Genomic DNA, 13,600 nt, shown 5'->3' on the forward strand with positions numbered 1-13,600 from the left:
AATCAAGATGAGAAACTACACTGGTACATCAACCTCACAAATTAATCTTGTGCAACAGTTTCAGATACTAATCAAGTGCATCAGGGTCAAAATATATTCTAGTGCATCTACTTTGAGGAACTGCACTAGTGCATCCATTTTCACAAACTACACTAGTACATCTAGTATGAAACTAGTCTAATGAAATTTCGAGGGAGCAGTATTGATGAATGGAAGAGGGTGAATGAGTAGGATTTTTCACCATTTTGTGGCCGCAAGGACAATATTTTCTAGATCTTTTGGGATATCATTGTGATATTATTGAAATCTCACATAACTCAACACGGCCCACCCCTCCCTAAATCCCGCGATTACACCGCCTCATTCTAACCACCCAGCCGTGCCATCCGCAGCTCTCACGACCGCTGCAAGATCATATCAGAGACCCGGGCTCACATGGACTGCAGGAGTTGCCGGCCACCGTCCACCGCCATGAGGGGTCGGACTTCAGTGTTCTTCTCTCTGCCCCGTCCTCGCGTGAACACGCCGTATATCCTTGCCGCTGTCTACCGCGCTATACGGGCACTTCTAGTTTGCCACGCACTATCCGCGGCCATCAACTCGGCGCCGCCGTCTTCGAGAGAAGGTATTTCCTGATCGTAGCTTTTTTTAATCGTTGTCGGCCGCTCTTTTAGTAGTTGAACCCTCATAGGTTTTGCACAACTTCACGTGGTTAAGCAATTGGATACCCTTGTTAAACTGCGCTTATTTTATGCACGACCAAATAGGTTGTGTGCTTAAACTCATAAGTGGATCATATGTTAAATGATCCACTTAATTTTTTTAATATTAGTTGACTGCTAATTTTGTTATTCATCTTTGAATTATTGTCTTCAGATTAATTGACCCGGTTTGCATCATTGCATACGAGCCAGCAATGTCAGTTTCAGATAAAAGTCTTCGTAACGAAGAAAAGCCTCGTAGAACTCAAACTTAAATTTGACAACAAGATCATAGCCAAACAAATGTTGAGCCCATTCAAACACAAATAGGTAGCATCAATTGATACATGATCTTGCTCATGCTCTACTTTTAGCATCATTTCATACATGTTTAGTTCTTATCATAAAGTGGATATATGTACTTTTGGCAATCATGAACATCCTCTACTTACTGCTATAACTAATGCATCCTCAGTACAAAAATTGAACAGGCAATACGGTTGTATTGGCAATCATTTGCATGCTTTACTTTTGGCAAGAACTAATGCATAGTTGAGTTATAACTGGTCACGATATGGCTGGAACATCTTGAGTTATCATCACGGTCACGCAGAGACCCTAAACCATCACCAGATATGTTGAGCCCATTCAAACACAAATAGGAAGCAGCAATTGATACATGTTCATGCTCATGGTCTACTTTTAGCATAATTTGATACATGTTCAGTTCTTACCAGAAAGTGGAAACAGGCACTTCTGGGAAACATGAGCATCCTCTACTTATTGCAATAACTAATGCATCCTCAGTACAAAGCTTCAAATGGCAATAGGTAGAATTGGCAATCATTTGCATGCTTTACTTTTGGCAAAAACTAATGCATAGTTCAGTTGTAACTGGTCATAGATATGGCTGGAACATCCTGAGTTATAAACTGAACATAATCATGCCAAGCTATAACTACCATAGTCATCGTAGTAGAGTTCCTAGCATGCATCACCGTACGATTCTAGAACGGAAGAATAACACAGCAAACATAACATAGACCACCGTACGATACTTGAGTTGCTATGGCCTTCTACAATGCAAGGTGATTAGGCGAGGTGTTTAGAGAGATAAACCAGGCTTTTCTTAAGCACCGGTGCTTATTTGTACAGGGTAGACGCTTAACTAGGCGTCTGTCCTGTAGGAATAGGCAATGGTGCTTCAGAAAAACCCGGTTTATTTTTCTAAGCATCACCCTTAGCATCTACCATTGTACAATGCCTAACATGCATCAGCAAAATAGTACTAATAACAACTTAGACCACACTTAAGCAGATTAGCAGCAAACACTTAGTTAAACGGCAGACCGCACACCATAAGTTCACACCCACCATAGACCATAGGACATAAGTTCTTACACACCATAGACCATAAGTTTTAGAGTCGACTAGTGAATACCGATAACATAAAAGGACACAGCGGTCCTGGGGCAGCAGCAGCAGTCTAGTAGCACATCACTTGTCTCCCTTGTTCAGCGGCGGCGCGGCGGGATGTAGTAGGGCTCATTGACTTTGACAATCTTGAGGAAGTGTCCGTAGGCCGCATGTTTTGCCAGAGTACAGGCCTTTTGCTTCCTACTGTAGGAGTTGCCAGTGGAGACGGTATGCTGCATCAAGCCATCTATGCTGCCCTTGATCGCCTTGCCACAGAAGGGGCAGCCAAGCTTTCCCTAGAAACGGTACTTGAATTTTCCAGCAATCAGCTGCCTCATGATGTAGCGGCTCTTGCTGTGCCTGCTGTCCATGTCATACCTGTTGGAAATATGCCCTAGAGGCAATAATAAATGGTTATTATTATATTTCTTTGTTCATGATAATCGTCTATTATTCATGCTATAATTGTATTGTCCGGAAATCGTAATACATGTGTGAATACATAGACCACAACGTGTCCCTAGTAAGCCTCTAGTTGACTAGCTCGTTGATCAACAGATAGTCATGGTTTCTTGACTATGGACATTGGATGTCATTGATAACGGGATCACATCATTAGGAGAATGATGTGATGGACAAGACCCAATCCTAAGCATAGCATAAAAGATCGTGTAGTTTCGTTTGCTAGAGCTTTTCCAATGTCAAGTATCTTTTCCTTAGACCATGAGATCGTGCAACTCCCGGATACCGTAGGAGTGCTTTGGGTGTGCCAAACGTCACAACGTAACTGGGTGACTATAAAGGTGCATTACGGGTATCTCCGAAAGTGTCTGTTGGGTTGGCACGGATCGAGACTGGGATTTGTCACTCCGTGTGACGGAGAGGTATCTCTGGGCCCACTCGGTAATGCATCATCATAATGAGCTCAATGTGACTAAGGCGTTAGTCACGGGATCATGCATTGCGGTACGAGTAAAGAGACTTGCCGGTAACGAGATTGAACAAGGTATTGGGATACCGACGATCGAATCTCGGGCAAGTAACATACCGATTGACAAAGGGAATTGCATATGGATTGATTGAATCCTCGACACCGTGGTTCATCCGATGAGATCATCGTGGAACATGTGGGAGACAACATGGGTATCCAGATCCCGCTGTTGGTTATTGACCGGAGAGGCGTCTCGGTCATGTCTTCATGTCTCCCGAACCCGTAGGGTCTACACACTTAAGGTCCGGTGACGCTAGGGTTGTAGAGATATATGTATGCGGAAACCCGAAAGTTGTTCGGAGTCCCGGATGAGATCCCGGACGTCACGAGAGGTTCCGGAATGGTCCGGAGGTGAAGAATTATATATAGGAAGTCAAGTTTCGGCCACCGGGAAAGTTTCGGGGGTTACCGGTATTGTACCGGGACCACCGGAAGGGTCCCGGGGGTCCACCGGGTGGGGCCACCTGTCCCGGAGGGCCCCGTGGGCTGAAAGTGGAAGGGAACCAGCCCTTAGTGGGCTAGGGCGCCCCCCTTGGGCCTCCCCCCATGCGCCTAGGGTTGGGAACCCTAGGGGGGGGAGCTTCCCCCTTGCCTTGGGGGGCAAGGCACCCCTTTCCACCCCTTGGTCGCCGCCCCCCAACCCTAGATGGGTTTTGGCCGGCCCCCCCTCCCAAGGGGGCCTATATAAAGGGGGGAGGGAGGGCAGCAACCTACAGCCTTGGGCGCCTCCCTCCTCCCCTGCAACACCTCTCTCTCTCTCTCTCTCTCTCTCTCTCTCTCTCGCAGAAGCTTGGCGAAGCCCTGCCGGAGACCCGCTACATCCACCACCACGCCGTCGTGCTGTTGGATCTCCATCAACCTCTCCTTCCCCCTTGCTGGATCAAGAAGGATGAGACGTCGCTGCACCGTACGTGTGTTGAACGCGGAGGTGCCGTCCGTTCGGCACTCGGTGATCGGTGATTTGGATCACGGCGAGTACGACTCCGTCATCCACGTTCATTGGAACGCTTCCGCTCGCGATCTACAAGGGTATGTAGATGCACTCCCTTCCCCTCGTTGCTAGTAGACTCCATAGATGCATCTTGGTGAGCGTAGGAAAATTTTAAATTATGCTACGATTCCCAACAGTGGCATCATGAGCCAGGCCTATGCGTAGTTATTATGCACGATTAGAACACAAAGCAGTTGTGGGCGTTGAGTTTGCCAATTCTTCTTGCCGCTACTAGTCTTTTCTTGTTTCGGCGGCATTGTAGGATGAAGCGGCCCGGACCGACCTTACACGTACACTTACGTGAGACAGGTTCCACCGACTGACATGCACTAGATGCATAAGGTGGCTAGCGGGTGTCTGTCTCTCCTACTTTAGTCGGAACGGATTCGATGAAAAGGGTCCTTATGAAGGGTAAATGGAAATTGGCAAATCACGTTGTGGTCATACGTAGGTAAGAAACGTTCTTGCTAGAAACCTACAAACCACGTAAAAACTTGCAACAACAATTAGAGGACGTCTAACTTGTTTTTGCAGCAAGTGCTATGTGATGTGATATGGCCAGAAGATGTGATGAATGATATATGTGATGTATGAGATTGATCATATTCTTGTAATAGGAATCACGACTTGCATGTCGATGAGTATGACAACCGGCAGGAGCCATAGGAGTTGTCTTTATTATTTTGTATGACCTGCGTGTCATTGAATAACGCCATGTAAATTACTTTACTTTGTTGCTAAACGCGTTAGCCATAGAAGTAGAAGTAACCGTTGGCGTGACGACTTCATAAAGACACAATGATGGAGATCATGATGATGGAGATCATGGTGTCATGCCGGTGACGAAGATGACCATGGTGCCCCGAAGATGGAGATCAAAGGAGCATGATGATATGGGCCATATCATGTCACTATTTGATTGCATGTGATGTTTATCATGTTTTTGCATCTTATTTGCTTAGAACGACGGTAGTAAGTAAGATGATCCCTTATAATAATTTCAAGAAAGTGTTCACCCTAACTGTGCACCGTTGCGAAGGTTCGTTGTTTCGAAGCACCACGTGATGATCGAGTGTGATAGATTCTAACGTTCGAATACAACGGGTGTTGACGAGCCTAGCATGTACAGACATGGCCTCGGAACACACGCAATACACTTAGGTTGACTTGACGAGCCTAGCATGTACAGACATGGCCTCGGAACACGGAGGACCGAAAGGTCGAGCATGAGTCGTATAGAAGATACGATCAACATGAAGATGTTCACCGATCTTGACTAGTCCGTCTCACGTGATGATCGGACACGGCCTAGTTAAACTCGGATCATGTTTCACTTAGATGACTAGAGGGATGTCTATCTGAGTGGGAGTTCGTTAAATAATTTGATTAGATGAACTCAATTATCATGAACTTAGTCTAAAATCTTTAAACTATGTATTGTAGATCAAATGGCCAACGTTGTCCTCAATTTCAACGCGTTCCTAGAGAAAACCAAGCTGAAAGATGATGGCAGCAACTATACGGACTGGGTCCGGAACCTGAGGCTCATCCTCATAGTAGCCAAGAAAGATTATGTCTTAGAAGCACCGCTAGGTGATGCACCAATCCCACAGAACCAAGACGTTATGAACGCTTGGCAATCACGTGCTGATGATTACTCCCTCGTTCAGTGCGGCATGCTTTACAGCTTAGAACCGGGTCTCCAAAAGTGTTTTGAGAAACATGGAGCATATGAGATGTTCGAGGAGCTGAAACTAGTTTTTCAAGCTCATGCCGGGGTCGAGAGATATGATGTCTCCGACAAGTTCTTCAGCTGTAAAATGGAGGAGAACAGTTATGTTAGTGAGCACATACTCAGAATGTGTGGGTTGCACAACCGCTTGTCTCAGCTGGGAGTTAATCTCCCGGATGACGCGGTCATTGACAGAATCCTCCAGTCACTTCCACCAAGCTACAAGAGCTTTGTGATGAACTACAATATGCAGGGGATGGAAAAGACCATTCCTGAAGTATATTCAATGCTGAAATCAGCGGAAGGGGAGATCAGAAAAGAACATCAAGTGTTGATGGTGAATAAAACCACTAAGTTCAAGAAGGGCAAGGGTAAGAAGAACTTCAAAAGGGACGGCAAGGGAGTTGCTGCGCCCGGTAAACCAGTTACTGGGAAGAAGTCAAAGAATGGACCCAAGCCCGGGACTGAGTGCTTTTATTGCAAGGGAAGTGGTCACTGGAAGCGGAACTGCCCCATTAGCGGACAAGAAGAAGGCCGGCAACACCCAAGGTATATGTGATATACAAGTAATTGATGTGTACCTTACCATTACTCGTAGTAGCTCCTAGGTATTTGATACCGGTGCGGTTGCTCATATTTGTAACTCAAAGCAGGAACTACGGAATAAATGGAGACTGGCAAAGGACGAGGTGACGATGCGCGTTGGGAATGGTTCCAAGGTCGATGTGATCACCGTCGGCACGCTACCTCTGCATCTACCCACGGGATTAGTTTTAAACCTCAATAATTGTTATTTAGTGCCAGCTTTGAGCATGAACATTGTGTCTGGATCTCGTTTAATTCGAGATGGCTACTCATTTAAATCCGAGAATAATGGTTGTTCTATTTATTTGAGAGATATGTTTTATGGTCATGCCCCGCTGGTCAATGGTTTATTTTGATGAATCTCGAACGTGATGTTACACATGTTCATAGTGTGAATACCAAAAGATGTAAAGTTGATAACGATAGTCCCACATACTTGTGGCACTGCCGCCTTGGTCACATTGGTGTCAAGCGCATGAAGAAGCTCCATGCAGATGGACTTTTGGAGTCTCTTGATTACGAATCATTTGACACGTGCGAACCATGCCTCATGGGTAAGATGACCAAGACTCCGTTCTCCGGAACAATGGAGCGAGCAACCAACTTATTGGAAATCATACATACCGATGTGTGTGGTCCAATGAGTGTTGAGGCTCGCGGAGGATATCGTTATGTTCTCACTCTCACTGATGATTTAAGTAGATATGGGTATGTCTACCTAATGAAACACAAGTCTGAAACCTTTGAAAAGTTCAAGGAATTTCAGAGTGAAGTTGAGAATCAACGTGACAGGAGAATAAAATTCCTACGATCAGATCGTGGTGGAGAATATTTAAGTCACGAGTTTGGTGCACACTTACGGAAATGTGGAATAGTTTCACAACTCACCCCGCCTGGAACACCTCAGAGAAATGGTGTGTCCGAACGTCGTAATCGCACTCTATTGGATATGGTGCGATCTATGATGTCTCTTACCGATTTACCGCTCTCATTTTGGGGTTATGCTTTAGAGACTGCCGCATTCACTTTAAATAGGGCTCCGTCGAAATCCGTTGAGACGACACCGTATGAATTATGGTTTGGTAAGAAACCTAAGCTGTCGTTTCTAAAAGTTTGGGGATGCGATGCTTATGTCAAGAAACTTCAACCTGAAAAGCTCGAACCCAAATCGGAAAAATGCGTCTTCATAGGATACCCTAAGGAAACTATTGGGTATACCTTCTACCTCAGATCCGAAGGCAAGATCTTCGTTGCCAAGAACGGGTCCTTTCTAGAGAAGGAGTTTCTCTTGAAAGAATTGAGTGGGACACTACTAGGAAAAGGCCTACTAATGGCGCACCTAATTTGGCCATTAATGGCGCATTAGTGGTGCGCCATTAGTGCCACGCCATTAGTATATTTTACTAATGGCGCACCACTGGTGCGCCATTAGTATCTGGTATACTAATGGCGCACCCCAGATGCGCCATTAGTATATACAACAGTGCGCCATTGGTATGCCTCCCAGGGGGCCATCTATACCCAGGTGCTTTGGCATACTAATGGCGCACAACAACAGGATGCGCCATTAGTAACTTCGGCATACTAATGGCGCACTATGATGTGATGCGCCATTAGTATGAATATTAGGTTTTTTTTATTTTTTTATTTTCTGTTTTTTGCACAGGTTACAAAATGTATAATTGGACAAAATATAGACAGCACACATCAACAACAGATTCATCGAATACAATAGAAGATTAGTCTCTGAATACAATTCATCATTTTAGTCTCCGAATACAATTCATCATATTAGTCTCCGAATTGAAAAGACCGAACAAAGATAGAACATTATATTACAAGTCTCGAGACCGCGAGTTTGTCTTCACATTACAAGTCGATATCGATCATCTAAACTACCATCACAGAGAAGAGAGCTGCGGTCATCACGATGAAACTCGTCTTCATCCGGTTCCTCCAACGCTCCCTCCCCTCTCCCGCTAGATAGCGGGCGTATCTAGATTCGGCCTCGGCCCTAGTGGCGTACCCTTTGTAACTGTTACCGCTGAATCGGTGAACCTGTCTCCGACACTCCTCCCAGTCGCCGTAGACTCCGGGAACCTTACCCTTGTACACGACATACCACGGCATCGCTATGCAGTAGCCAAACGAAACGTTAGTACCAATTCACAGACAATACATAAGCAATATATAAGTATGCAACAGAACGATCGGAAGAGAAAAGCAAGACATTAATAGCATCGATTACATCTAAGTTGAATGACTCTCGAAACCAAAGAGACATACTACAAGTTCATTAAAGTTTAATTACAACATGAGCCAATCGATGTTTCAGAACTAGACACAGCATCACTGCTTTCGACTCGACTCAAGGGACCGGATCGTGGATGAAGCCGCCGTCTATCGTGGGAGTCACGAAACAACGAGCGTTGTCAGCCTGCATTTGTAGGATTGTGTCGATGTCACTGTTGGACGGTTGATTTATGAGGTAGAACTGCCCCGAGGTACGAAGGACATCTTGATGGATGATTTCCGCAAACTCCGACTGGACGCGAAAGAATTCTTGTCTGATGTCCGCGTCCTGGATTGCCGACACGCTCGCGGCCCAATCTTTGAGTCTACTCGGTAGCAGAAATTGATGATGGTCCCGTACGATCGCCCGCATGTGATGGATGGCGTAGTAGGCACCCTTCTGACCGCCAGGCGGCTGCTTGACGCAGCAGAACATCGTATTGTGGGAGAACACGTGCTTGCCGTACTTACGAATAGGCCTGGTGAAGGTGCCTCCAGATTTGACGTAGCCGGGGAGAACATCATCAAGAACCTTCTTGACATTTGTGTAGTCTACGTTCGACTGACGGTCCGGGTCGAAATACGTGGCCATGGAATATTTGGGGCTTAGGAGGATGAGCGTGCAATGTGTGTCACTGCAGAAAACACGGAATGTTAAAAGAAAAAGATCGAAATCTAAGAATTCATATGTTACGGGGCGGTTGAGGGGAGGACTTACTCGGGAAAGTAAGGCACGAGGTAGTTATCCTTATCTTGGTTTGCCAGAATGACGCCTTCGAGGTAAGAACTCGCGACTTGCCGGTCCCCAACGCTGCCCAAGATCTTGGCACGCATATAGAAGGGGTCGACTATCACGATGTCCGGGGTCTTGTCGCGAATGATCCGGATCTCCATACTCAGCGAAAATAGCCGAACGAAGGTGTAGTGCAGCGGATGAAGGTTCAACATAGCGTGGATGTCATCAAACCGCAGGACGATCGTACCCCCGATGGAGTTATCCACAAAGCCCTTGCCCTCTGGCACCTTGGCCGCGAAAACCGGGTATGCCACATCCTTCTCTCTGAGACGCCGCTTCTCCAAAGAAAGAACACTGTCATGCAGACTCCGCATAGCACCGGTTGCAGCATCGAGCATATTTCTCGGTAGCATCGGCCTACCCGCCACATGCACCCTCCTCGAGATATCCTCAGTTGAAGGTGGCCTGTCCTGAGCACGGATCGTACTCGGTGCCGGCTGGCCCGCACCCTTGTTAGTCTTTCTTTTGCGTGCCTTCTTCTTCTCCTGTAATGGGACCGAGTTCTGCTCACAGACCGCCTTCTTGAGTGTGTTGGGGCTGATCATATTTCGCACCTCGCCTATCTGAGGCTTGGTGAAGTCGGTAGCTGGAGGCGTCTCCTGAGAGCTGAACTGCAGACGACGCCTGTTGCAACTTGGCTTCTCTGCGGTACCAGCTAGATCGCGCACGTCTTTTGTTGGGTTGGGTTCTTGAGAAGGAGGCCCCATGAAGTCGCCACCGTACCCATGATCGGCAAAGTACTGATCGACGTTGGCTAATGTATCGTCCTCGTCGTCGTTCTGATCCTGAGCCATATGCATGTTTGGATCCAGTGGCATAGGGATCTCCGGCACCGTTGCGGCGGTCTTGCCATGGGGCCGACTTGGCGCCGGCACGACTGGCGGTGTTGTCTTTGGGGTGGTGTCCCCCGCCCCCAAACGAATCTGGCTCTTCGGCCAAAGCAGGGGCCAGCTCAGGCACGCGCTGAGGGACATCACGTCATCATCGTCGGCCCCGATGGGTCGAATCGGAGGTAACAACTCGTCGCAGCCTGGCAGCACCCGAACCAGTTGAACCCTAAACAAGTTGGGTGGCATCTGGGTACCGTGGAACAAGGGGTTGCCCGGTTAAACGATTTTGCCCTTGGCGACATCGACCAACTCGTTGTTCACGAAGTGCAGGAGAGTGCACGGAACGTCGGCGGCGCCCTGCGAAAACATGTAGGGCGTTAGGGATGCCCAGTCAAAGGCAAGGAGATGAAGTCCTCGGCCGAGAGAGGCTTAATTAGTTACCGTGATGATGGCGTCAAGCTCGGCTAATGTCGAGGCACCGCCAACGGCGGGCGTGCAGTTCACGGAGGGGCCGCTTGCTGCAGAGGTGCCGGCCGGCGTACACCCGGGTGCATTAAGCTCCCGTGCCGGCGTCGGAGACACCAATGCCACCTCCGCAGGAGACACCAATGGCCCCGCCATCGCGTTCTGCGAGTTGCTGGCCGTGAAGCTAGGAATCGGGGCGGCCCCTGTTGGCCGCCCGCAATCCACGCACTAATCCCCTGGATCAAGGTAGGCACAATGGCGGTGATCGTCACTCCGAGTTGTTGTTGCACTTGCTCTTGGACAATCTCCGGAATCCGCGCCACCTGTGCCCTGAGTTCTTGAACCTCGCGCGCCTGGCTTTCCGAGCTGGTCTTTTTCTCCTTTCGCCCACCAGTGTTATAGTACGACGACCATTTTGTCGACAAGCCTTTGCCGGCCACACGACCAGCTGACGTCGGCTTACTGAGCTTATCCTTGTTCTTCATTACATTCAACGCCCTATTTAGAGTGGTGTCCCAAGGGTTGCTCTTAGTCGACCCCGCGCTACTGCTTTCAGTCGCCTGCGGAAGGAATGTGAACCATTTAGAAATTTGGCTTCATTAATTAGAATGCAACCATATGGAGCTAATTACGCGGGGGTGTATTCCTTACCAGAACAAGCTCAAGCACCCTGGTCTTCGGATCCGTGGTAAGCTCCTTTGTTTTCGGGTCCTTCTTGTACTGGGCCCTGACAAAGTTCCTGGTCTGCTTGTCACCGTATTTATCGAAGAGGGGCAGTAGGCCTTGCTCGGCACGGTCCGCCTCCTCCTTGTCCCATATAGGCTCCGCCACTCTGTAACCGCCGGGACCGAGTGTGTGTTCCCCTAAGTTCAGCTCCCACATTTCTTTCCCCCACTTACTTGATTCGGAGTTTGCGGTGCTCGAGCAATTGATCTTGAAGTCGTTGTAGTCATCTTCGGTGATCGAAGGATTTTTCTCCTTGATCTTCTCATAACTCTCACCTTTCTCGATCATTCTCTTCACATTGCTTTTCCAAGTAGACAGGGCCTTGCTCATCTTCGTGAGGGCAACATTGTTCACTTTATTCCCTTTGAGGCTTGTGTTTACAAATTCAGCGGGGAACTTGTATCGTTCGTGCAGCTTCGTGAAGAGGAGGTTGCGCAAATTCCCTCGGTCAGGATGCCTCAGGTTCTCGGTGTTGATCGAGACGGTGCTCCGGAGAATTCACCCGAGCTGAAGCGAGTACCCCTTGACTATTCGTTCGGGCGCCGTTGGATTCCCGTCGGAGTCCACTTCAGTAACTTCCTCCTTGAGGGTGCGGAGCACGGTCGGGCGCCGGTCCTTCCGTTGCCTCTTCGGTTGGCTGCCATCTGTGCGTGCGCCGCCATCATCAGTGGTGGCATCCTCGGCGGCACCATCAGTGGTGGCATCAGTGGGGTCATCCTCGGCGGTACCATCAGTGGTCTCAGGATCGGTGGGGAAGGCGGCGTCCTCATACAAGTGAGGTTGTTCCTCCATCTCCTGGGACAGCTTCCAGAATGCCTTGACGCCCGAACCCCCGGCCTCATCGTTGTTGGCCATGTTTCTCTCTAAATAGGAACAAAGTTTGGTCAAAAAGTTGGTTATTGTCAAGGAACAAGATCATGGTTTCATCATTTAGGGTTTGTCGACACCGAGGCATCCTAAAAGCTAAGCTTTTATCATTGAGGGTTTTTCGACGCCGAGGCACCCTAAAAGCCTAAGCTTTCATCATTTCGGTTTTTATCGACACCGAGGCACCCTAAAAGCCATGCATTAGTCACAAGTACGCCGGGGCACTTGATCCTACTTAATTAACTACTAAGATACCCCGGCCCATGCATTAGTCACAAGTACCCCATATGTCCTATTTTTAGCAAAGTCATGCTAAAATTCACGGAAAATTTCAGCATGACCTTTGCTGAAAATAGGACATATGGAGTACCCGAATTTGCCGGAACGGAATTTAATCGACATTCCGGCAAACTCAAGGGCCTCTCGGGTGGACAAGGCAAAAAAGGCCTCCATCACAACATGGAAAATACATTGGCATGTGAAGAGGTGAAACAATATATGCATCTCCAAGCAGTATCATTCAACATTTTGGACAAAACACTACAAGCAACATGAGACACTGAAAACAATTGCTACCAATGAATCTACACTTCTATAACAAAATAAATCAGAAACTTAGTCTGTCATCATTAGGCAGCCACCATTAGTTATTCCGTTATGTTAAAGCAGAAATTGAAAAATAGACTGAAAACACTAAAATCAGAAACAAATCCAACTGTACAGGCCAATGCATATAGGAAAAGTGAGGGGTTGAACTTCATTTTTTTCAGGTTTTCTTGGGTGTATGAGGTCTGCTCTAATTTGTTTTGAAAAGTGAACCTGCTGCACTGGCCAATGCATATAGGAAAAGTGAACCTGCTGTACAGGCCAATGCATATAGGAAAATTAAGTCATGGAGAGTTGTTCATGATGTTCCTTGCCTTTTTTTGTGATACATAAGGTAAGGTTCAACAGCTTCAGAACTTTTTCTGTGATACAAATACTGCTTCAGTTTAAGAACATGTCTTAGTTTTGAATTCTCTTAGTGAAAACCTACTTCAGAGCATCAACACAAGTTGGGATACACAGCCAGACAGACGCACATGAACATAAATGAATTCAGATCTAAAAAACTCATACAAAATTCGTTTTGCAGGAATTCGTTTACTCCCTATGCACACTCTATCAGTATAACAAACTTCCAACTAAACAAAGAAAGAAACTACGGG

The sequence above is a fragment of the Aegilops tauschii genome, chromosome 1 (assembly GCF_002575655.3).
Source record: "Aegilops tauschii subsp. strangulata cultivar AL8/78 chromosome 1, Aet v6.0, whole genome shotgun sequence".
NCBI lineage: Eukaryota > Viridiplantae > Streptophyta > Magnoliopsida > Poales > Poaceae > Aegilops > Aegilops tauschii.